Source organism: Lepidochelys kempii, chromosome 1 (genome assembly GCF_965140285.1).
Source record: "Lepidochelys kempii isolate rLepKem1 chromosome 1, rLepKem1.hap1, whole genome shotgun sequence".
Lineage (NCBI taxonomy): Eukaryota > Metazoa > Chordata > Testudines > Cheloniidae > Lepidochelys > Lepidochelys kempii.
In genome coordinates this window covers 143,009,665-143,034,076 of record NC_136380.1, presented here as the reverse complement: position 1 = coordinate 143,034,076, position 24,412 = coordinate 143,009,665, and the positions used below count along the sequence as shown (strand labels likewise).

The 24,412-nt window shown below is 41.0% G+C and overlaps 1 long non-coding RNA gene across 2 annotated transcripts in view; it reads left to right on the top strand.

Annotated features, from left to right (window-relative positions):
- The first annotated feature begins 12,652 nt into the window (after window positions 1-12,652).
- LOC140916159 (uncharacterized) overlaps window positions 12,653-24,412 on the top strand; it is a 158,011-nt gene continuing 146,251 nt past the window's right edge. For both annotated transcript variants that reach the window (XR_012160445.2, XR_013636245.1), the window contains exon 1: window positions 12,653-13,626. This is a non-coding gene — a long non-coding RNA (uncharacterized LOC140916159). The remainder of the gene's footprint in view (window positions 13,627-24,412) is intronic.

The following is a 24,412-nucleotide window of genomic DNA, read 5'->3' as shown; positions in this document are numbered from 1 at the left end:
GCCTAAGACGCATGGCTTGGTCGCAAATCCCCAGCCAGCTCTGTAGAAGTAGTGATTTTAAAAAATCATTTTCAATAAATGTGAATTCAAAATGAATTCTAATTAAAATATTCATCTATTCTTCCAATTCCTTTTCTAAAAATATTTTTTTACTTTATTTTCAGACCATTACTGAAAATTAATAGACCATCTGACACTGCAGCATTATAAAGTCTGTATCCACTTTTTATATACCGGCAGGTTCAACTCCAGCAGCTCTCCATCTGTTTGCAGATTGTTTTTTAAACTGATGTGATACCTGAGGTGCAGAGGAGAGAGACAATAATTAACAATGTATCCCACAGCACGTTAGGGAGCAATTAATCTCTGTGTGTGCGTGCACACATGAACACCTTTATAAATCAATGCATATATTTAAATTTCTGCTACACGGATTATTTTTCAATATTTGGGTTTTCATTAACTTGCAATGGCTGCCTCGCACAGAAAGTACTTAAAATGGGCATCCCCATCTGCACTGAGGAGACTAGGAGATGTCAACGAAATATTTTTCACTTTTCACATTCCTATCTTTCTCCACCATGTCCCTGGAAAAATACCAGCTTTTATCCGGTCGAAGCACAGGTCTAAAATTGGTCTCTGGAAACCTGCAAGATAGAATCATGACGGTTGCATATATTCTTAAGCACTAAGGCTGAATGGAAAAAAAATCATACTGCTGAAAAAAGAGAACAGAAAAATATATATGATTACACCCACATGTGAACATGGAAGACAAGTATGGAATGTGATTTTTATTTATTTACGTGTGTGTATATGTATATACTGTGTTATAGTTTGTGTGTGTGTGTGTATATATATAATATAATATATATAAGACAGTGTTCACACATAATATTGGTAGTTTTGCACAGCTCCAGAGAGACTCTAAAATAAAAGCAGCATGGTTTATTGGACCTCTTATTTTTTTTCAAACATGAGAGTCTAAATTTAGGTACCTAAATCTGTTTATAGACACTAAAGTAAAAAAGGCCTTATTTTCAGGTGCTGAGCATCCATGATTTCCACTGACTTCTGTTAAGATTAGGTCTTTTTGTTTTGAAAAGCAGCTGTTGGAGGAGGCGGTGGCTTGGCTGGCTAGCTAGCAAATAGTCAAATACAATTGAAACACCTGTGTGCCAGACAAGTACAGCTTGTGCCAGTGTGTGGAGATGCTGTTGATCTTTCTGATTTGCTATGCAAGTTCTCTGAGTATGTGGAGGAGGGGAACTCAGTGGCAACAGTGTGAGTGGTACCCCACAGCACATTTATAAAGCATTTTTTCTGTTTGTTCCTCCCTTTTCATTGTAAAAAGAAAAGGAGGACTTGTGGCACCTTAGAGACTAACCAATTTATTTGAGCATGAGCTTTCGTGAGCTACAGCTCACTTCATCGGATGCATACCGTGGAAACTGCAGCAGACTTTATATACGCACAGAGAATATGAAACAATACCTCCTCCCACCCCACTGTCCTGCTGGTAATAGCTTATCTAAAGTGATCATCAGGTTGGGCCATTTCCAGCACAAATCCAGGTTTTCTCACTCTCCACCCCCCCACACAAATTCACTCTCCTGCTGGTGATAGCCCATCCAAAGTGACAACTATCACCAGCAGGAGAGTGAATTTGTGTGGGGGGTGGAGAGTGAGAAAACCTGGATTTGTGCTGGAAATGGCCCAACCTGATGATCACTTTAGATAAGCTATTACCAGCAGGACAGTGGGGTGGGAGGAGGTATTGTTTCATATTCTCTGTGTGTATATAAAGTCTGCTGCAGTTTCCACGGTATGCATCCGATGAAGTGAGCTGTAGCTCACGAAAGCTCATGCTCAAATAAATTGGTTAGTCTCTAAGGTGCCACAAGTACTCCTTTTCTTTTTGCGAATACAGACTGACACGGCTGTTACTCTGAAACCTTTTCATTGTGTTCTCCTTTGTAGATTGGTTTTGTTTTTTCTCCTTCATGCAAATGCTGCTGAAATGATACGTAATCTAAAACAAGGCCTTTGTTTTGAGAGTGTAGACGTTATAGCTCTGACTAGACACTTGTTCAAGGATTTTGGCTGTGCATAGGCAAGGTGGAAATTTCAATAGTGGTTCATCTTATATTTGCAGTGTTTGATTTGACAGAAGGTTGTGTGAGTGACACATACTTTACTAAACAACGGTGCTGGCAAGGAGGCACAAATGCCATAATCCTGAGCCCAGAGAATCTCAGTTATATTACTAAACCTTGATCTTTGCTCTGAAATTTCTTATACGCACACACGCACAAGCCAATAATGCATTCATCCATTAGGAGAAAAATAACTTGCTTGCCTTTTCCTTTTATGTCTGTTTATTCCAGCAATTAAACAAAAAATGTTCTACTTTGAGCCTCACTCAAATGTTTTCAGGTAATAAAATAAAGGAGAAACAATCTAATGCAGAACTGATTTAGACACATTTACATGTCATTAAGAAACCAAAAGGTTTATTCATGCATTAGTTCTAAGAGATTGTAAAAATGAATATTAACTCCATAAACAACTGCATGTAGGGGCTACTGTTTTCCAGCTGCTCTGTACACAATAAAAGTACCCCGGTGTTTAAAGTTTCCCCTCCAGTAGTCAAGGGCCAAGAAAGCAGGGAAGTCCAGAAACCACCTTTTAGAATATGAAAACTATCATCTGTGCAGTAGAGAGCAGCATGCCATGAACTGTGAACTTCAAGAGAGGTGGTTAGAAGTAATTCTATATAAGTAAATAGTAAGCTGGTACAGACTGTGGAGCTCTTCATAAAGCGATAAGCAGAAAAAGTTAATGTCCACATATCAGTTCTTCCCTGTCACTGTAGCTTGTGCTATGTTGACTATGTTTGAGCTTTTTGGAATGGTCATCTGCAAATATTTGTTTTCAGTTGTGGCCAAGCTAAAATTTTCAAAGGTAAGACAGGTAATAATGTCAAAGTTTTGTTGTTTACCAATATGTTAGCAGCCAAAAAGCAAGACTTTATCTATGAGAGCTAATCAGAAACCGGAATTTCCATCCTGCAGGAAATTCTGATGTCAAAATTTTGTTTTCATTCCAAACCGGAACAAAAAGTCATAAAACTGGCATTTCTCACAGAACAGAAATTAAAAATAAAAATAAGAAACAATGACCTCTTTTGTTTCTATAATGTTGAAATATTAATGTAATAAAAATAAAATGAAGGTGAAGTGTTTACCTTATCAAAATGAAATATGAGGGTAAATAATTTGTTTCAACGCTTCCCATAGCGATATTCTTTGAAATTAATATGGTCCCATGAAACAGTTTCATTTTGATGAAACAGCACTTTCTGTTGGAACACTGTTCTATCAAATTTTTCTACCGGCTCCATTGCTCATTAAGTTCTATTGGGTTTATTTGCTTTAAAATGTTAGTGTAGTGTTTTCATATCATGGATGAAATGTTATGAGAAGAACAGGCTCGGTTCTGTCCAAGTAGCTCTCGTTTCAACAGATCATCTAAAGCTACGGCTCAGCAAAAACCCATCTTTATTGACTGTAAGAAAGCATCTAATAGTGTTCACGAGAAACCATGTGGAATATTGCTAGAAGCTATGGGATATTAGACAAGCTGATCAAAATAATGAGTTTATATGATAGAAGTAGATGCACGGTAAGATCCGATACAAGCCTGGGTCAGTATTGTGATTGGAGTTAGACAAGGGTGCGTGTGTTGTCATCAATCCTCTTGACACTAGCAATAGACTGGATGATGAAGTGGGCAACAAAAGGCATAGTGGATGGCATAAAAAGGGAGACCTTGACTTTGCTGATATTTCTTTACTAAGCGTGAGGAGGAACAGAATGATGACTCTTACATCACAGGTGGAACAGAAAGCAGCAAAAATGGGATTGAAAATAAATGCAGAGAAAAGAGATTATGAAAGTGTGAAATTGGAGAACAAATGTAAAGGTGTATGTGGCTAAAAAAAAGAAATAAAATACTGGGGGAGTGATATCTGAAGGTGACTGCAATAAAGATATTCATACGCGATTAGGAAAACCAAACATCACTTTTGGAATGATGAGCCACATGGTTAAACAGAGATCTCTACACCAAACTGAAGGTTAGACTATATCATGCAATTGTACTGAGTTTGCTACTGTATGGAGCAGCGACTTGGCCAATGAGCTGCTCACAAAAAGAGATTGGAGGCTGCCCATCGCAGATTGCTGAGGAAGGTGCTACACATTTCATGGCAAGACAGAATAACACATGTAAGAGAAATAACAGGGCATGTTAGAAAAATATCAACAACGAAAGAGGCTCAGGTGGTTTGGACAAGTGTACCATGGAAGCTGGTGGACATGCTGAGTATGCGCTGAATTGGGTACTGTTGGAAGGAAAGAGCAGAGTGAGGAAGGCCAGGGAAGAACTGACAGAGACAGTGACAGAGGACATTGGCATCACTTGGGAAGAATTCCCACAACAATGGTGACCGTATCAGTGGAGAAACTGGACACTGCCCGATATGCCAGTGGCACAGGAGGGCGTAGGGTAAGGTAATCTCACCTCTTAGCTTTTGGGTGTTGTCACATTGCTTGTATTGTGATCTGCTGTAATTCAGCTCGTGTTGCTTGAAGCTTTTAAAACCAGACTGGACAAAAAGGAATGTAATGTGTAGTAGGGAACAATTGGCAGGGGACTGAATGACCTATAATAACTAGCTTTTTTTCTAGCTGTAACTACTATTATTCTGTGATGTGAGTTGAGAAAAGGCAGTATCTCAATGTGCTCTGGTTAAATCTTTGCTAGTCAAGTATTGTGGTCACAATTGTTACCACACTGGATGAAGACCTAGATTGTGAGCAGGAGACCTTTTGTTTACATCCCATTGTTTTCTTTCTCTGTCTCTTTCCAGTTCACGACCCAGTGGTCGTTGAAAAGAAAAGATGGGTCAGCTCTTCGCTCTCGCTTTATATTCCTTGTTAACGAGAACTCTCACCATTTTCTTCCTACAGAGAATTGCAATCTTACGAGCTCTTCTGGGGAGGGGAAAACCACTCCTGTTCTGATTGTTCCCCTTTATAATTAAAAGTAGCCTAGTTATTGACACCGATCTGCCCCCCCCCCTCCATTGCTAAAGATAGATCAGAAGGATTAACATCAATTACAGATGGGTAACAGGTGAGGAAAAGGCCTGAATTAAGTAGATCCTTCAAAGAATTACTAGAAATAATAAGGGCTATGTTGAGAAAAGCTTACTAAACATCATTAGTCACCAATGAAGACTCTAACAGAGCGAAAACAGCATGAAGGCAACTGTGAAAAATCAAGTATTTGAGTATAGTGCTGAATAAAAATGTATAAAAGAGCCTGAAATGTTACAGAGAGCACAGTTGGAATCTCCTCCTTTCCTGATTGTTGCTAATCCAGGAAAGCAGTGAAAGGATGCCAGAGCTATGCATATCTCACTGAGAGGCAAGGCTTCTTGTTTCTGTTGTCAACCTAGTCTGCACGTCACCTGAGAGCACATTAAAGAAATCAGGAAAAACAGACTCACTGTTTCAAAAATGATAACTCCAAAGGAAGCAGAGTCCCAGGCAGGCTGATCATTTGGCACTACAGTGAGGGGAGTGGAAGAAAGGGGGAATCCAATGTAATAGCTGAACACTTTGTTATTTAAAGTACCCACTCATCCAAATGTGCTTGATTTCGGACCAGAGAAGGGAATTCGGTGCTTACCCCACCTAATGATAGTCCCCGTCTGTGGCTTTAAGACAGACTACTAACTAGGAGAAGGCAATCAGTTGTATTTTAAACCTGTGAATTCAAAGTGTATTTGATAAGAAGAGAGCTGCCTGTCAATACTTGCACATTTAGCGCTGCTGGCATTCCATGATGACATAGAATAACAAAATATTAGTAAATAATTGTCCCTCCTTGTTTACATCCTTCTATCACTTGAAGGCAGGTTTTGTATCCCCCACCTCCTGACCTATAGCTGTTGCTTAGCTTAGCTATGCATATTTGGCTAACTTAATCTTCCATTTGAAATCATTCCCTCCTGCCCATAATCATTTGTCTTGCTTTCTCTGAACGCCTTCCAGTTTGTCTACATCTTTCTCATAGTGAGGGTGCCCAGAACTGAATAATTCAAATGTGCTTGCACCAGAGCTGTATAGAGAGGGACTATCCAACTCCCTCCACCAATGGTAATCTCTAAATTATTTTTAGCGTCTAGTAGCATATATTTTTCCAAGAAACAGAATCGCTGTGGTATCTGCAGCATTTAAGTCATGCCAACACATTCTGAAATGCCATTCGGGCACTTTTTTGGGGACCTGTAATAGCGTTCCAATACTACCACTTACCAGAATGGCATTCCAGAATGTCTTTTTTATTAGCACTGGAGCAACGAGTACTTGAAATGGGCAGAAGTTTAGGAAATGTGCCACCTGCAGGGGCACAACCAGAATTTTCCTGAGGAAGGGGCCTCAGTGCTCCCTCCCTTTCCCTGTATCAAGCCCCAAGTTCTTTCCCCACATTCTCCCACTGCACCCAGCCCCATGCACTCCCCCCCACCAGCTGCCTCTGCACCCCGCTCCACATTCTCCCACCTGCACCCAGTTCCACACACACACTCCTTGTGCTGCTCCACTCCCAGCTCTGCAGTCTCCCCATCCCACATCCAGCCCAAGCTCTTACTCAGAGAAGTGGTCATGCTGAAGAGCACCATCCTTACCATGGGCCAGGCAGTTCTGGGAGCCCCAGACCCCATCCTCCTTCCATGTCTCTGCTTTCCCAGGAAGCACCAAAAGCCTGGATTCAATCCTCCCATCCTTCTGGAGACTAGGGATTCCTGGTGCTTCCTGCTCTGCTTCACCCTGTGGTCTGGGGGTCCCAGTGCCCATGGATGCTTGAAAGGTGAGGAGGCCATGCAGGTGCATTGGAGCACCACTCAAATTTAGCCCAGACACCCCTTTACCAGGACAGGCCAACTCTGAGTGGCGTTGCCACCTGGTTCCCAGAGTTGCAATCCCACTCAAATTTGGCCTGCCTATCCCCCTGTCCTGATAGAGGGACAACTGAGCCAAGTCTGAGTGAGTGGTATTGCGACCTGGTGTACAGGGTTTCAGTGCCACTCAAATTTGGCTCAGCCACCCCTCCATCCTGATGGAAAGGTGGCCAGCCCAAATGTCCAGTTCTGGTCTAGGCCCAAGTGGGGGAGGGATGGGCCTATGTCCCCTAACCTTTGTTGTGCTACTGGTCACCTGATCCTTGCTTCCCTCTGGTTCCTGATCTTTCACCTTGTTCCTGACCATCAGCTACCAACCCTGGCTTTGAACTCCGGCTCAACCCTTGGCTGTGGCATTTGGTATCTGACCACAGCTCTGATCCTCAGCTTTGATTCCTGGTCCTGACTGGCTTTACTCCCTGGCTCCAGTATTTGGCCTTTGACTCTGGCTCTGACCCTGCTTTCATTCACTGACCTAGACACCTCTTCTGATCACTAGGCCAGACAGCTTACTTCCTGGTTCCTAACACCATGTGTGAAGGATCATTTTAGCAATGCATGGCAGAAAATTAGCTAAGTTCTAACATTCACTCATTACCTTCTGCTGGTGTTGTATGACTTTGTGAAAAGTAGAGATTATAAAAAAAAAAAAAAAAAACCTACATCAATGCAACTGATTAATACAGCATCTAGTCAGACACTGGCTTATTTCTGATGGGTTTCCAGTTGTTTGGAAGGACTTTAGTTGGGAAGCTAAGTGTAGAGGTGATTTCAATGGCTAACAGGTGTCTTCAGGCTGAATACATAGTGATCACCAAACCTCAGGGGGTGTTTATGGTTTTCTGACTCTCCCAATTGACGGTGGGGTAACAAATCCTCCCCATTTCCTCCTCATACATACCCAGCTGGTCCACAAAACCATAACCTAATTGCCTTCCTAACACACTGTAAGACACCCCTTCTCCTCCCCCCGATCTGTATTCAATCCTTTTCAGGCCTGACCTCCTACATCTGCTTGGGGAGCATCATATCTCCAGTCTCTTAGGCAAGTTTTGCCATAAAAATCAGATTTTAAAGTACAAATTTCCTAGTGCCATCAAAGACTGGAGCACTGTTGGCCCTGTCCTTTAGAAAGGAAATCAAAAGAGTTGTAAAAAGGGAGAATAAATTTAAATGGATTAATGGAGACCTGTGATATACAGAAACATCTGTTCCTCTCTAAAAAAGAAAAGGAGTACTTGTGGCACCTTAGAGACTAACCAATTTATTTGAGCATAAGCTTTCGTGAGCTACAGCTCACTTCATCAGATGCATAAAGTGGAAAATACAGTGAGGAGATTTATATACACACAGACCATGAAAAAATACACACTGTAAGGAGAGTGATCACTTAAGATGAGCTGTTACCAGCCGGAGAGTGGGGAGGGGGGAGAGAAAACCTTTTGAAGTGATAATCAAGGTGGGCCATTTCCAGCACATTTCCAGGAGCTAACAAGAACGTCTGAGGAACGGTTGGGGGGAGGAATAAACAAGGGGAAATAGTTTTACTTAGTATAATGACTCAACCACTCCCAGTCTCTATTCTAGCCTAAGTTTAATTGTATCCAATTTACAAATTAATTCCAATTCAGCAGTCTCTTGTTGGAGTCTGTTTTCGAAGTTTTTTTGTTGAAGAATAGTCACTTTTAGATCAGAAATAGAGTGACCAGAGAGATTGAAGTGTGCTCCGACTGGTTTATGAATGTTATAATTCTTGACATCTGATTTGTGTCCATTTATTCTTTTACGTAGAGACTGTCCAGTTTGCCCAATGTACATGGCAGAGGGGCATTGCTGGCACAGGATGGCATATATCACATTGGTAGATGTGCAGGTGAATGAGCCTCTGATACTGTGGCTGATGTGATTAGGCCCTATGATGGTGTCCCCTGCATAGATATGTGGGCATACACCACACAACAGAACCACTAACCCAGGAACCTATCCTTGCAACAAAGCCTGTTGCCAACTGTGCCCACATATCTATTTAGGGGACACTATCAGAGGCTCGTTCATCTGCACATCTACTACCACCACCACCCCCCGTTCCTCAGACGTTCTTGTTCACTCCTGGAAATGTGCTGGAAATGGCCCACTTTGATTATCACTTCAAAAGGTTTTCTCTCCCCCGACCCCACTCTCCTGCTGGTAATAGCTCATCTTAAGTGATCACTCTCCTTACAGTGTGTCTTTTTTCATGGTCTGTGTGTATATAAATCTCCTCACTGTATTTTCCACTTTATGCATCCAATGAAGTGAGCTGTAGCTCACGAAAGCTTATGCTCATATAAATTGGTTAGTCTCTAAGGTGCCACAAGTACTCCTTTTCTTTTTGCGAATACAGACGAACACGGCTGCTACTCTGAAACCTGTTCCTCTCTAGCTACTGAATGTAAAATTCACTCTTATTCAGAGAGACATCACAAGGTGTACACACCACTTAAACTCCACTTAAACCATATCTTGAAAACTTAAGTGGGGCATCACTTTGTGCTGACCCTCTGTACAGGGGGAAATTTTACTCAGGGAGAGACTGTATGTCTGTTACTAGCACTATATAAATCATGTCAGAAATAGTAACCAGTCTGCTCCTAGGCTGGTGCAGCTTCTCCAGCCCTCAATCATGGCAGATTTTATAGTTCAAATCTATTCCTCTATGGATGTTCCAGATGTGCAGGGATGACTTAGCGTCACCCACTCTTCATTTTTTGAGGAGAGTGGGGGGCAGAGAGGGGTGGTACAAAGCTCCCTGAACAGTTACTCGTGCACATTTATATATCCAGTTGAAATAAACACTTATTTATTTAACATGTTGCAGTGGCACCTAAAATCCACAAACCAGTTGAGTCCCATTGTGCTAGACACTTTACAAACATGTAACAAATGACAGTTCCTGCCCCAAGGAGCTTACAATCTATGTGTATCTAGTGCTATATGCAGGTATTTCTGAGTATTCCTTTGCACAAGTATGTCCCATTTAAGGGTACACATTTTTGACAACTTAGTTCTTGATCATTTTTAGAGGTCATCATGAAAGGGTGCTGAAGGAGGCTCTCGTGGAACATTTTAACTATGGAAACAAGTAAATTCCTCCGCAGAAAAGGTTAGTCAAAGGAAATTAAAGAACAGCTTGACTCTTAAGCACTCCTTGAGGCAACTTTGTAGCTGCTTTATTCCAAGATCCTTTGCTGCTTCTTTTCAATGTGGCCTCAGGCACAGATGCCACTGCTGGAAAGATAGATTTCAAGTCCCAGCTTTGCAACTGACAATTTAATGGCTAGACTTCCGTATGTGTATCCTCTCTTGACTCCACTAGAAAGAAGAAAATAAATGGAAACATTAGTAATATCAGTAAGGGAGCAGACACATTGATAGAAGCAAGACAGTACTGTATTGAAATGTTATGTATGAGCCAATGATTTTATAATGTCACATCTGTCCACTTCACCAAACCACTATAATAATTGGAAAGATTTGCAGAATCTGCTCAGGAGAAGTTCGGGTCTGGAATAGCAACGGGTGTTGTGAGTCAGGATTGACGTTCATTGGGTAAGCTGTTTGGGAAAGCTGCCACGGCACCTGACTATCTTAAAGCTAGCTATCACCAGTGCTATTAGTTCATCACTCTCGAGCAGAAAGTTGACTCAAGATGTAGGCACATATGTAAAGAAACCTTCAGAACTGCATGCTTCTGCATGTGAATTTAGTTGCTATGATTTTATATTTGAAAGCTTTTAAGTAGAGAGTTACCTGCATAGTCACTTAGAATAAAAATAAAATATTCATTAATGCTCAGTCTAGTTTTGGAAAATTCAGGTCACAGTTTAAAGAAGAAGGAGAGGGTCAGCGGGAATAATGGCTCAACCCTATTAGTTACAATGAGTGAGTATAAGGGATATTTTTTTGACAGAAGCCTGGGTCAAATTAAAAATAAAAAAAGGGATAGCTGATTATTTACCTAGTTGTACCTTTTTGTGTTATAGGCTTTCCACATTTCTCAATGGGTGTACCAGGATGAAATGCACCTTAAAGATAATATACTAGAAAGGCAATAAGTAGCAAACCATATATAACAAACATCTACTTCCAGTGTCCTTGGAAGTCTGAGACTGAATCTCTTTGAAATTAGAAAGACCTCTGCAATTGAACTGTTTCTAGCTAATTTGTGCTGAGTGCAAAGTGTTTGTTACCATGTCTGAAATTTCGTGTCCACTTGCTTTCTTGGAAATAGTCTAATTGCCAGGAAGGCTCCCAGCTGAGAAGTGAGGTGAAGCTCTGTCTTGCATTATTCCTCATAAGCATTTTTTTACCTTTTCGGTGGCTGAAACCTCATCTCTCTCTTTCTCTCTCCCCGTGCCCTTCTTCTTCATTTAAAAATGGTACATATCTCACCTGCAAGTTCAGAGAGCAAAGTATTGACTTTTGCTTGCTTGCTTTACTTGCATGATGTTATCAAATAAAATGTTGGAGAATAGATTTAAAAAATAGTAGTATGACAGTGTGTGTACATTATCAGATTGGTGTCCTGTGCTTGGGCACAGATAGGGGGCAGCATCTGCTTTTCCTTCTTCAATTTGTTGGGCTAGGCAGTGGGAGCCATGCTGAGTACTTGGATTATCTGAATAGGGATGCCCCTTTGGTCCTCTTCGGAGATCTGGATCCTGGAGATACTGTGCAATTCTCTCCCAAACATTTCTAAGGATGCCTTATGTTTTCCCCCATGGTAGGAGACTTTACCATGCCACTCTCGGATGAGTTCTGTTGGCATTATTAAAGTAAACTGGCTAGCAGCATATGGGCCCAGGTGGCCTCAGGATGACAGTAGCAGCTGAGTTCTCTGTGCCTTTGTCAACCTCAGGAGGGAGATATCAGCCAAAATCACCGTTGCCTGTGAAGATGTTGGTAATATTCACCACACTTTCCCTCTACTCATAGAGTGCCCCGTGTCTAAACCTTCCATGCAATAATTTTCTTTGTCTGTTTCATATTGGGGTGTTTTGTCAGTGTTTATTGGTTAAAACTGAAATCAGAAGTCCTAGCTACATATTTGTGACATGATTGAAACATTGTAATAAGTTTTTAATACATGAACATAAATATTCATTGTTTATGCAGGTTTTTAGTTGGATTTTTACAACATCAGTCACATTGGTTGTGTTGCGAAAATGTGTTTACCCTCTGTATTTGCACTTTGTTATGGGGAAAAGAAACAGTAAAAGAAGTTAAAGTTCTAGTTTCAGAAACTCAGAGTTTATTTATGTTTATACCAAGCATAATTGCTGCATTACAGAATTTGTAATGGGAGTCAATAATTTCATAAAAGTGTCACACACTACTGTGGCTGACTGTTAAAACGGTCTTTTAAGGCCTCTCTGATCTGTACAGCTCCATGGTTGGTTCTTCTAATAGCCCTTGTGTCTGGCTGTTTAAATTCAGCAGACAGCCAGGCCGCCTCGCTGGTAGCCTTTTCCCCACAGATGATATGTGGTACACAGCATGGAGCTGTAACCATGGGGATGTGTGCCTTGCTTGGATACAGTCTAGTCAGTAAACAGAGCCAGCAACCCTTTCATCTACCGAAAGCACATTCCACAGTCATCCTGCACCTGCTGAACTGGTAGTTGAAACTGTCTTTGGTGCTGCCACAGTGGCCAGAATATGGCTTCGTGAGTCAGGGGAGCAATGGCTAGGCTGGGTCCCCCCAGAATTACGATTGGCATTTCAGCATCACCAGTGGGAATGTTTTGATTGGAGAAGAGTTCCAGGGTTGCAGCTTTTGGAAAAATCCGGTGTTCTTAAAGATGCAAGCATCATGCTCCTTCGCTGACTAACCCACTCTGATATCAGCAAAGCATCTGCGGTGATCCACTGGGACTTGCATAACCATGGGAAAGTATCGCTTTCAGTTTATGTAAGTACTGACCAAGTAGGCTGGTCCCAGAATCAGGATATCCATGATGTCTAGCATCCCACCGCAGTTTGGGAACTCCATTGCTGCAAATCCATCCACTCTTTCTGGTACGTTGCCAAGAGTCACTGTTCTGTGCAGCAGGATATGCTTAATGGCCCTACAGAGTAGCATGACAATGGCCCCTACTGTGGATTTCCCAGCTCCTAATTGATTGATTGTTCACTGATCAGTAGCAATGCAGCACTACAAGCCTCCAGAGCATGATCACCATTTGCTTCTCCACCGTCAACGCAGCTCTCATTTTGGTGCAGGGCACACTGGGATACCTATCGGTGGGACACTGAATTTTCCCACTTGTGGTGAGTTCATGCCATGCCTGAGTGATATATAAAAATTGGCAGCGGTACACCAGTGTAACGTTGTAGTAATGACATGGCCTAAGTTTGATCAGTGAAGCAAAATTCCTCCTCCAGAACAAACAACCGAAAGAAACCTCTGCCGATCTCGGCCCAAGTAGTTTTTTATTTGTAACGACGTTTTCTGCTAGCGTGTGTGTGTGTCAGGCTTCAAGGTAAATGGCTGCTGAGGTTTTACAGCATATTGTATATTTGCTGAACCATTTGATCAACAGCTTTAAAGAAAACTGGTAAGTGTCTTATTACTAAAAAAAAAATAATTTACTTTGCTGATTTTTGTTGCTTAAGGAAACCTATCATAACCTGTTCTCTGATGGAGTCATTTTAACATATCTTTTGCCTTACTATAACTGAATTGGGGGTTTTCAAAACCAGTTTTAAGCTAATTTAGAGAATTTCTAAAACCTTTCTTCCAGTTTGCATAAATCAGTGTAAGGGCATGGCCATAAAAACTATCATTAGTTGGAAATTACCTCTACTGAAAGTAGAGGAATAATGCTCAGATAGATGTACTGAAAGTACAGCAGTCAAATGTAGCTCCAATTAAAAATTATAAATTAGAGCTATGAGAGTTTGAGACCACCTGCCTGGTGAGCAATCTTGCTCTCCTGTATATATAAAAAGGTCACCACGTTCCTGAGCATATGGATATTAAAGCAAATAGACTCTCTGTCTCTCATACTCTCAAGAGAAAAATGAGCACTTAAAAGTACTCTCTTTGGGTCTTAATAAACACTTGTCTTTCTCCCATCTCTTCTCCTCTGAGAGCTCTTGTTGCAGGCTCTCTCTAGACTCAGGCAGACATTGCCACCCACGTAGGTTCACAACTAAAAGGTATCTTATTAAGGGGTTAACAATTGTGCAGCCATTTGCCAAGCCACTTTGGTGCCTTATACCCTGAATAAACCATTGAGGTCACCAGATTTTTGTAATACAGAAGATATGTCCGTGGACTGCATCATCTTTGTGTGCATGCTTTCTAATATATTATTTATTTCCATAATATAAACTGTAATCCCAGATGATATCAAGAAGCTGGTTGTGAAGTACTAGAGAGTCAGGAAGAAGTTAGGCAGGGGAAATGGGATTCTCTTAGCACTATCTAGAAAATGGATGTGAGACTGTAGCCAAGATTGGCAGGGGTGTATCATTATAATGAGTGTCTTGAGAGAGAAGTGGGCCATAAGGATGGGTGATGTGCCTGGCTTATATATTGAAGGTGGGGCAGGGAATCGGATACCATGGTGGTGTGTGTCACTGTATCTGAGGTAACTGCATCTCTGACCCGCTTTGTGACCACCTGGGGGACACTCCACTTAGGTCTCAGGCTCTAGCTATCACCTTACTTATGGAGGAGTCTTGTTAGTCTGTCCCTCTGGTCCATGGATTTAGGTGGCAATTCCTCCTGCAATTCACTGTGATTATCTCAGCAGATCTGACTTTAGTTCAGCACCTGCTCTCTCTGAGGCAATGACAGGGTTAATCAGTGACCAGTCCACCTTCATAGTACAAAGTGTTATGTTCTCTGTAATGATTTTGTTCTGAATAAATATCTTAACAATTAACAGCTTACATGCCAGTCTTAGCTTACCATACAGTCACCCTGTCACTCCTGTATGGAGACCCTGATGGGAACAAAGAACTTCAAACCCTTCCCACAGAGTCTGGGTCCCTTTGAATCACTGGTCATGTCAGTTCTTGGATCGAGTGACAGTGACTTCCTTCCCCTATGTCAGGCTAGTCACATTATGCACTTCTCAGTTCTTTGTTTGGCAGCCTTCTTCCACCAGTTCAAGCGAGCCTATGCAATTTCTCCCAGGGGCTGAGGCTTCTCCAGTCTTATTTAATTGCCAAGGGATTTACATTTAACTGTCCCTCAGTGATTTTAGTTCCTGCACAATCTCCTGTAATTCCTGTAACTCCCCCAGGGAGCTAAAATAAACCCCCTAGCCCAGACATATAAATATAGTTATGAAGCTGATACAATAGACTCAGATATCCCATGTGTCTATAATATCAGTCACAGGGTGCACAAAGAAAATAGCTTAATAGACAGATGGGGGATAAAGTTGGTGATGGACCCTTAAATTGAGAATTTCCTGACTTATAATAAGTACATTCTCAAGTGCTGGATAACAGTCCAGTAAATAATTTTGAATGGGGAAAGCATTCTCAACCCTAACTGTGTTAACGGTTTTTCTTGTTGTTGTTTTGCTGTGGGTGGGTCTGTTCAGTTCTCTTAAAGTTCTCATGCCCATGTTTCTTTTCTGAAACCAGTTATCTGATATGCTGACTAAGGTGCAATAATAATCTGAGATGTTCCCTTTCACGGAAGCAAGTATGGTGGATCTTCAGCACGCACTGATCAGATGAGAGGCTTTGCTGACAGTACCATGATGTACCCCACTGAGGAGTGCAAAAATAGTGGAGGGTTCTGGACTGTGGAACTTGGATGGTTGACTAAATTTGTCAGCTTTTAAATGAGTACAAGGCCTATTGCTTCAGCCAAGAATTTGTCAAATGTGTCTTGACTTTTCCTATTTTCATACTTTCTTGATTGCTGAATGATAAACTTTGGGTTTTTATCTGTGACATGGCCTGGTTCTGGTAGCTTTATTCATGTTGATTAGTACCCTACTCAGGGTGTAACTGTGCTGGTTTCAGTGTAACTACTTGCAGAGGAAGACACTATTTAGGCATCAAAACTTTCCTGGATTCCACAAGATGACTGCCTGAGGTGACTTATGTTTAGGTGTAGAATCCATAGCCCAATGTCATTATTCAAATAGAATGTTCTGGTGCCACGCTTTGTTAATGCCAACCCTATGGGTGTCAGTAATCTTCAGTTGAGTGGCAACGGAGTTTAAATCGTGAAATTTTGTGGTTTGCTACTAACCTACTGTTGCCTCTGGGTCATTAAAAATATGACTGGAGGTGGAAGGCACTTTTATGTGAACATTGCTCTATGCCTTCATCATGTCTTTAAATGTTTAACTGGCTCTAGATGAGGATTTATGATTTTAACACCACTCTGAACCACGTCGGGTGAAAGTGATCTCCTTTTAGGGTCACAGGCTTACATAAACGTGAAGCTTAAAACACCTGAAGCAGGAATTCGGAAAGATCAAATTGCAGTTATTGAGCTATGTATTTTGCATTCCCTTATCTTTTTATTTAACTAAGGACAGGGGAGCGGGAAACAATTTTATGTTTAACCTTATAATTATTCTGAAGTGATGATCTGAGTTAACTTCCTAAATTGCAGCATGATACTGTCAAAACAGCATATGATATACTGTATGTCACACAGTAACTCAGTGACATACAAGGGAATATCTGCTATTGTGACTTTACCAGTTAACTTCCATGTTATCTTTCATCATCCCCACTGCAAATGAAAAGCTAAATCCCACTTTGTCACCTCTGGGTAAATCTAGAATAACTCCTGTGACTTAAATGGATTTACTCAAAATTTACACTAGTGAAGTTGAGATCAGAATCTGTGCATTGATCAGTATAGGAAAGCTTTCCATTAATTAACTGTGGTGTTGGCCATAAAACCAAGACATAAAAATGTTGCCACAACTGCAAAATAATTTCTAGATGCCTAACAATACAAAGAGTTCCCTTTCATCTAGATGAAACGACTTCAAGTGACCTGTTAGTATTATTTATTTGTCTTACAGTAGTGTTCAGAGGCCCTAGTGAGAACTGGGACCCTATTGTGCTGGGCACTAAACAAGGACAAAATAGATACCCCGTCTCAGAGAATATGCAGTCTAACTAGGAATCAGACATGACTGAAGGGTACAGAAAATTAGAGAGAGAGAGGAAAGACAAAGAGAAAATAATAGGAATATAACATTGCATATAATAGCAGGGCTCAAAAGAGCTCAGCTGCCATTTAGGCACCAAAAGAAAGGGTTAGATTGTGGTGAGCTTTTTTGAAAATCTAGCTCTTACTTAGGTACCTACAGGGGAGGGGAGTGAGGTGTTTTGAAAAACTGGCCTTACTTCTGCGTGTTGAGTTCTTTAAAAACTGGCTTATGTGAAAATTTGATTTGAAATGAACAATTTGGAGGCTTTACAGGTTGTTAACGAGTCACTAATGGATCACTACATCCTTTGTAAATACCAGAAACGCCAACAGATGAATACAGTGGATACTATTAAAAAGTCAGTATTGATGAATTGCGGTAGTTACTGCAGTATTCCTGGAACTTCCAGCCCTCTGTATAGAGAATACCCCAAACACACTTTAATAAACTTAACATTTATACACTACAGAGTAGTGCAAAAGTCCTTTTAAAGATTCTTCTGTGACGACTCATTTGGGGGGCTTCTTGAGCTTGTAGAAAATATCCCATGGCTGTGCTGCCCACCTCCAGGTCATTTCAGTCACTGCTATAAATCTAACTATCAGGATTTTAACCATCTTAATGTATGGGTTTTTTTTTAGTTTTGACAAGCCACATGTTGTTACCATCTGTATCAGACTGTGTTTTGGTCAATCAAAACTTGCACTGTACAAAATCATAATTGTGACAGCAACACACACATTCTGCTCCGGGGCAATTCTCGGATTACACCCCTGCAGAAGACATTTAGGTATGCCTAGTATGACCACCCAGGGAGGTAAGCTTGTAACACCTATCCGATGAGCTATCTGTTACTCTCCTGGCTAGTCAGCTATCTCAGCCTGAAGTTTTCCATGCTATCACTAATTGTATTAAATCATAATGTTGTTATACTAATAGGTTCCTTGAAAGTTTATCTTTCCTAAGAATTGAAAGATCTATGGAACTCATTACAGAATTATAAAACTCATTTTAGGTTAGTCTACAGATACAGTGATTGTTATTACTTCTAAATTGTCTGATTATTTCTTATTCCTTTCAAATACATTCATGTGTAACTGAGGCTGTGACTAACGCTCTGCCAGTCTAACCCTACAGGCCAGTAATTTCCCACAGCTTTGCTTAACTTAAAAAGTATAGGTCTATTATTTTATGATATAAATAAAGGGCGCTGCCTTTACAGACCGATATTAACACACCGCTTAAACAACAATAGCACTGTGATTAAAAAAATCCAGAAACTTAAAACCACAGCTGACACTCTCCTTTAATCATATGGTGGTGCCTTTTGTCACATAGTTGATAGGCATTTTAAGACTTAGAATTTCATGGCTTTCAGCGCTTTATCTGTAGCAAGGGTGGTGAAGTCTTCCATAAATATTGGTCTCAGGGATGATACTGTATTGTGATAACGTTGAAGACTGCACCAAATATATGTCTAAGGCCATCAGGGTTGAAAGTAAGTTAAAGGACTTACCGGTACGCTGGAGTCCTGAGCAGGAGGCATGGCCTCAACGGAAGAGGCGGGGCCTTTAATACCCGGGTCCTTTAAATCAAGATTTAAAGGCCCTGGGGCTCTGGCTGCGGTAGCAGCGGCTGGGAGCCCTGGGCCCTTTACATCACCCCCAGAGCTACCAGCTGCAGAGGCGGCTGGGAGCCCCGGGGCTCAGGGGTGATTTAAAGGGCCTGGGGCTCCAGCGGCTGCTACTGCAGCCGGAGCTCCAGGCCCTTTAAATCATTGACTGAGTCCCAGGGGCTCCCAGCTGCTGCCGCTACCCCAGGGCTCGGGTGGAGATTTAAAGGGCCTGGGGCTCCACTGTGGTAGCAGTGGCTGGGAGCTCCAGGGACCTTTAAATCACCACCAGAGCCCTGCTGCTGCTACCCCAGGGCTCTGGGAGCGGGGTTCAGGCAGCAGTTTAAAGGGCCCGGGGCTCCCCACGGCCGGAACCCCAGGCCCTTTAAATCACTTGCCAGAGCCCTTTGGCTGCTACCCCACGGCTCCAGCAGCGGGGCTTGGGCAACGATTTTAAGGGCCCGGGGCTCCCCGCAGTAGCCAGAGCCTCTGGCCCTTCAAATGACCGCCGGAGCCCTGCTGCCGTGACCCCAGGGCTCCGGCAGCCGGGCTCGGACAGCGATATAAAGGGCCCAGGGCTCCAGTCGCTGCAGGAAGCCCTTGGCCCTTTAAATCGCCAGCCTGGGGAAGCTGGTCCGGTCCGACAGGGCATACCGGCTCTTGCCGGTACGCCGGACCATACCGGCTTACTTTCACCTCTGAAGGCCATAAATATAGTATATATACAATTCTAGCATAGGTAGAGTGCTCAGATATTCCCAGACTGTACATTCTTCAGGCCAGGAATTCTCTTTGCTGTATTTCTACAGTACCTTGCACAACAGTTTCATGACATGAGCTGGATTTTTGTGTTTTGGTTCTTCTGGAAACAGAATAGACATCCAAAAAGGGATGGTATTTGGCTTCTCTGACCATAACCTGAACAGAGGCAATCACGAAGAGGACAAGGAAATGCTATTCTGTCCCCATTCTTACACTATAATCTCAGTCCCTACCCTTCTCTCCAACTGCTGCCCTTTCTTACCACTTCCTTGCATCTTCAAACTCTGAGCTAGATCATCCATTCTTTTTCTCTTCTTTTTTTATAATGAGATTTTATAATAATATGCAGGTGAGGTAACATTAATAGGTGGTACCTATTTTTTATAGTTTTCCTAGTTGTAACTGCCTTCAGCTACTTTCATAGTGGGAGTGATGACTGGGTAAACAGCACTGCTGCTGTTGTTAGGGCAACCCCAATACACACAACATCTCCTGCCCAGACAAGATTGCATCCCCTCACATGGGCCGTGTCCTTATCGAGCGAATGGGTAAACCCCACATCTGCTGCCAACTACAATCAGTAGGTGGCGAGAGGGGAAACTTCAAATATCTTTTTTTTTTTTATAAAAGTTAAAATGCAAGCTGAAGAAACGTGAATTAGTGGGTTTTAAGGGCATACTCTTAATGCTCACACATTAGAGACAAGTTAACTTGTTTTATTTGTTTCAGGAGTTAAGGCAGTCAAAAAATACCAAAACTGACAAAAAACTTAAAGTATTCCCGAGAATTGGAGTGACAGCCAGAAATCTTTGTGTCCCAGGATTGATTGTGACTTCTTCTCTGGCTTTAGTTTCCCCCTCTCTAAAATGGGGTTTATAATATTTAATAATTAAAAAAAAAACTTTAGACAGAAATGTTTTGACTTGCCCTAGTTCTGAGGAACACATAGTTTTTGTTTGAAAATGGAAAGTACTAAGTACCGTTCAGATTCTCAGCTTTTTCTAGTTAATTGCAAGAACAATTACATAGCAAACTCTTTGAGGGACTGTAATTTACCATATGTTTGTAGATCACCTAGCACAAGGTGGGGCCTGACCTGGTTAGGGGCCTCTAAGTGCTGTAGGAGTATAAATTAATTTATTTAGTTTAATAATAGAAACTGGTGCCATAAAGCTAAGCTTCAATCTATGCTTTGTTATCCTGAGACATCCATATAAATACCCTTCTCTCTTTTCCCTCTGACCCCAGTCATCCAGAAAGATGTGAAAATCTGATATCAAGATGAATTAACCGAAGGGTTTTAAAAAGCAGCCATCCTGGTATTATATGACCAGGGACAGGAAGTTGGGTAGTTAAAATCTCAGCATGCTTAGCAGTGGATAAGCTTTGGAATGGAAAACATCTCTGAAGAAGAGCTCTGTGAAACACTATCCAAAATGCTGAATTTGGTGAATTTTAGTCCAAGGGTGCATGAGTCCAGTTCAGACTAATCTATTGAATTCAATGCATTTCTGATGCATCAAACCAGCTCAACAGTTTGTTGTGTTGACTTTGGTATGCCCTGATCACCTTTTCAAATATGTTCTTCCCTCAGCATCTTATCGTAAATGTTGGCCTCCATCCTGCAGTGAGCTCGGCACATGCATGACCCAACACTCAGGTGGAATCTGATTCTCCTCAGTGGGTTCCTGTACGGGCACAAGGATCTGCCCACATGGCATTCTTTGCAGAATTGGTACCTTTGTTGTAACTCAAGAGTCTGATCTTTCTTAATCCAACTATAAAATTACAAATATTTGAAACAACCTCCTGAACCTGCATAGTTCTGTGTCAGCATATCTCTATTTATTGACTTCTCTTAAAAATAGAACTTTCATCCTTGGACTTTGGACGAGGCTCTCGCTGACGTATCTGGCTGTTATACTATAGTTCAAAGAACTTGACTGGGATGTTATCACTGGGATTTTCGCCAAATATAGAAAATCATATTTTTAGCCTAGAGCTGTAAAAGATTCGCTTGACATAGGATAAGATTAGGATCACTGTACCGTAAGCACTGGAGGCTGTTAAATTTATGATGACTCTAGAAAAAAATTAATATAAAATACTTAAAGTCAAAGGTACTACATGAGAAAAGCATAATGCCCTCCCTTCCCCACCCCAGAGAATGCTGGATGAGCACTTGTTATAAGTAACATTGATTATTTTTTCCACTCCATGATGCAGTGATCCTTTTATTTCCTCCAACAGTTCTATCCAAACATTTTGGCTGCTGTTATTACAGAATTCCAACTGCAGTCAAAATTCTCACTACAAAACTTTTGTTTTAAGTAATTAAATAACATCCATTATACTCAGATCAAAGCAAAGGTTTTCTTTCTTCCTTATCTGAAGTCATTTCTAGAGAACAATGACCGTTTGTTTAAATATACCTGTTTGATGACTGCTGTATGTCTCCTCTGTGACTATCATCTGGGCATGTGGCCAACTATGATTATTTTAAAAAAAAAAAGACAAAAGTACATTTTAAAAAGCTATAAGAAAACAGCAAGCACAGTGAATGAACAAGATGTCTCCCCTTCAATGTCTCTCCTCCCCTTCTTACTTCTTTCTACTCTTATTCTCCTATTTACTCACCCTCTCCGGTCATACCCCATCCTTCCCATCTGCCCACTAATGAGCTAAAGAAAAATAATAAAAAACAGAACAAACAAGATGTGGGTTTGTCATCACCTGAATACCTGTACTTGAACTGCATGTTGTTCCCTTTTGTCCCCACCACTTTTCTACTGTGGGTTGTTGGGTTTTTTTTTTACAGCCCTTTGTAAACTAGGAAAATGAGTGTGTTCAGTACATGCTAGCTAACACATGTGCACAGGGCTCTAGACTGTAAACTCTTTGTCTTTTTCAGTCCCAGAGAGTTGTTCATGGTCCTGTTATATCTCAAATTAACTGATTGCCAATTAACTCAGGTTAACCAACACAATTGTAAATGCTAGTCTAGACACACCACAGATGTTTGTGGTTTACTCTAGGATTCATCCTAAAGTAAACCACAAACATTTGTGTCCTGGAACAAATGTTTGTGGAGCGTCTAGACTGTCATTTACAATTGTTAACTCGAGTTAATTGTCATTCAGTTAACTTGAATGACAATAGATCGGCAAACTCTAGTCTATCCATACCTTCAGATTGTAAGACCATGTGTTTGAAAGATCTGTGTTTGTACATTACCTTTCACAAAGGGTCCTGATCCTGGTTAAGGCCTATGGGACATTATTGTACTATGAATAAATAATAAATAACGTATGTCTTAAGTGCAAAAATAAATAAATTAAGCCTATTGAGAGTCAAAACAATACATCAGATAATATCTCATGTGCTGGCTTTTTCTAAATGGGCTTAATCAGCTTCTCAGAGCTTCTGTTTGCCAGCCTCCCTAAAGGAACATTGTAGATTTTCTGTTCTCTTATGAGTCGTAGCATGCAAACCAGACAATAGTCATTCTTTTTGCTGTTTCTTTAGGACAGTGTTATGTACACTGCATTTCTCTGAGGATCATGAATTAAATTCTGTCTTTACTTCACTATTGTAAATGCAGGCCAAATTCAATGAAGTTGATTGTTCTGGATTTATACTACTGTAAATCAAAGTAGAATTTGGTTCTATAATTTCCAAGTTCTTGGAAAAGTAGCAAAGTCAAACCCCAGTAGACTTCAAATCTCACATTTTTTCAAGTTAAAAAGCTTTCATGCTGATTTCAAAGAGGAGGAACTTCTTGCAACAAAATATAAACTAGGGCTGTTGATTAAACATAGATAACTCATGCAATTTAACTCAAAAAATTAATCAGGATTTAAAAAATTAATCAGGATTAATTACAGTTTTAATCGCACTGTTAAACAATAGAATACCATTTGAAATTTATTAAATATTTTTAGATGTTTCTCTACATTTTCAAATATATTTATTTCAATTACAACACAGAATACTAAGTATACAGTAAAAAGAAAAGGAGGACTTGTGGCACCTTAGAGACTAACCAATTTATTAGAGCATAAGCTTTCGTGAGCTACAGCTCACTTCCTCAGATGCATATCGTGGAAACTGCAGCAGGCTTTATATATACACAGAGAATATGAAACAATACCTATTCCCACCCCACTGTCCTGCTGGTAATAGCTTATCTAAAGTGATTTCCAGCACAAATCCAGGTTTTCTCACCCTCCACCCCCCCACACAAATTCACTCTCCTGCTGAATTTGTGTGGGGGGGTGGAGGGTGAGAAAACCTGGATTTGTGCTGGAAATCACTTTAGATAAGCTATTACCAGCAGGACAGTGGGGTGGGAATAGGTATTGTTTCATATTCTCTGTGTATATATAAAGCCTGCTGCAGTTTCCACGATATGCATCTGAGGAAGTGAGCTGTAGCTCACGAAAGCTTATGCTCTAATAAATTGGTTAGTCTCTAAGGTGCCACAAGTCCTCCTTTTCTTTTTGCGAATACAGACTAACACGGCTGTTACTCTGAAACCTGTAAGTATACAGTGCTCACTTTATATTTTTTATTATAAATATTTGCACAGTAAAAATGATAAACAAAAGAAATAGTATTTTTCAGTTCACCTCATACAGTACCGTAATGCAATCCCTTTATTGTGAAAGTGCAACTTATAAATGTAGTTTTTATTTGTTACGTAACTGCATTCAAAAACAAAACAATGTAAAACTTCTTATTTACAATGTCACCTGAAAGTGAGAACAGGCATTCGCATAGCACTTTTGTAGCTGGCATTGCAAGGTATTTATGTGCCAGATATGC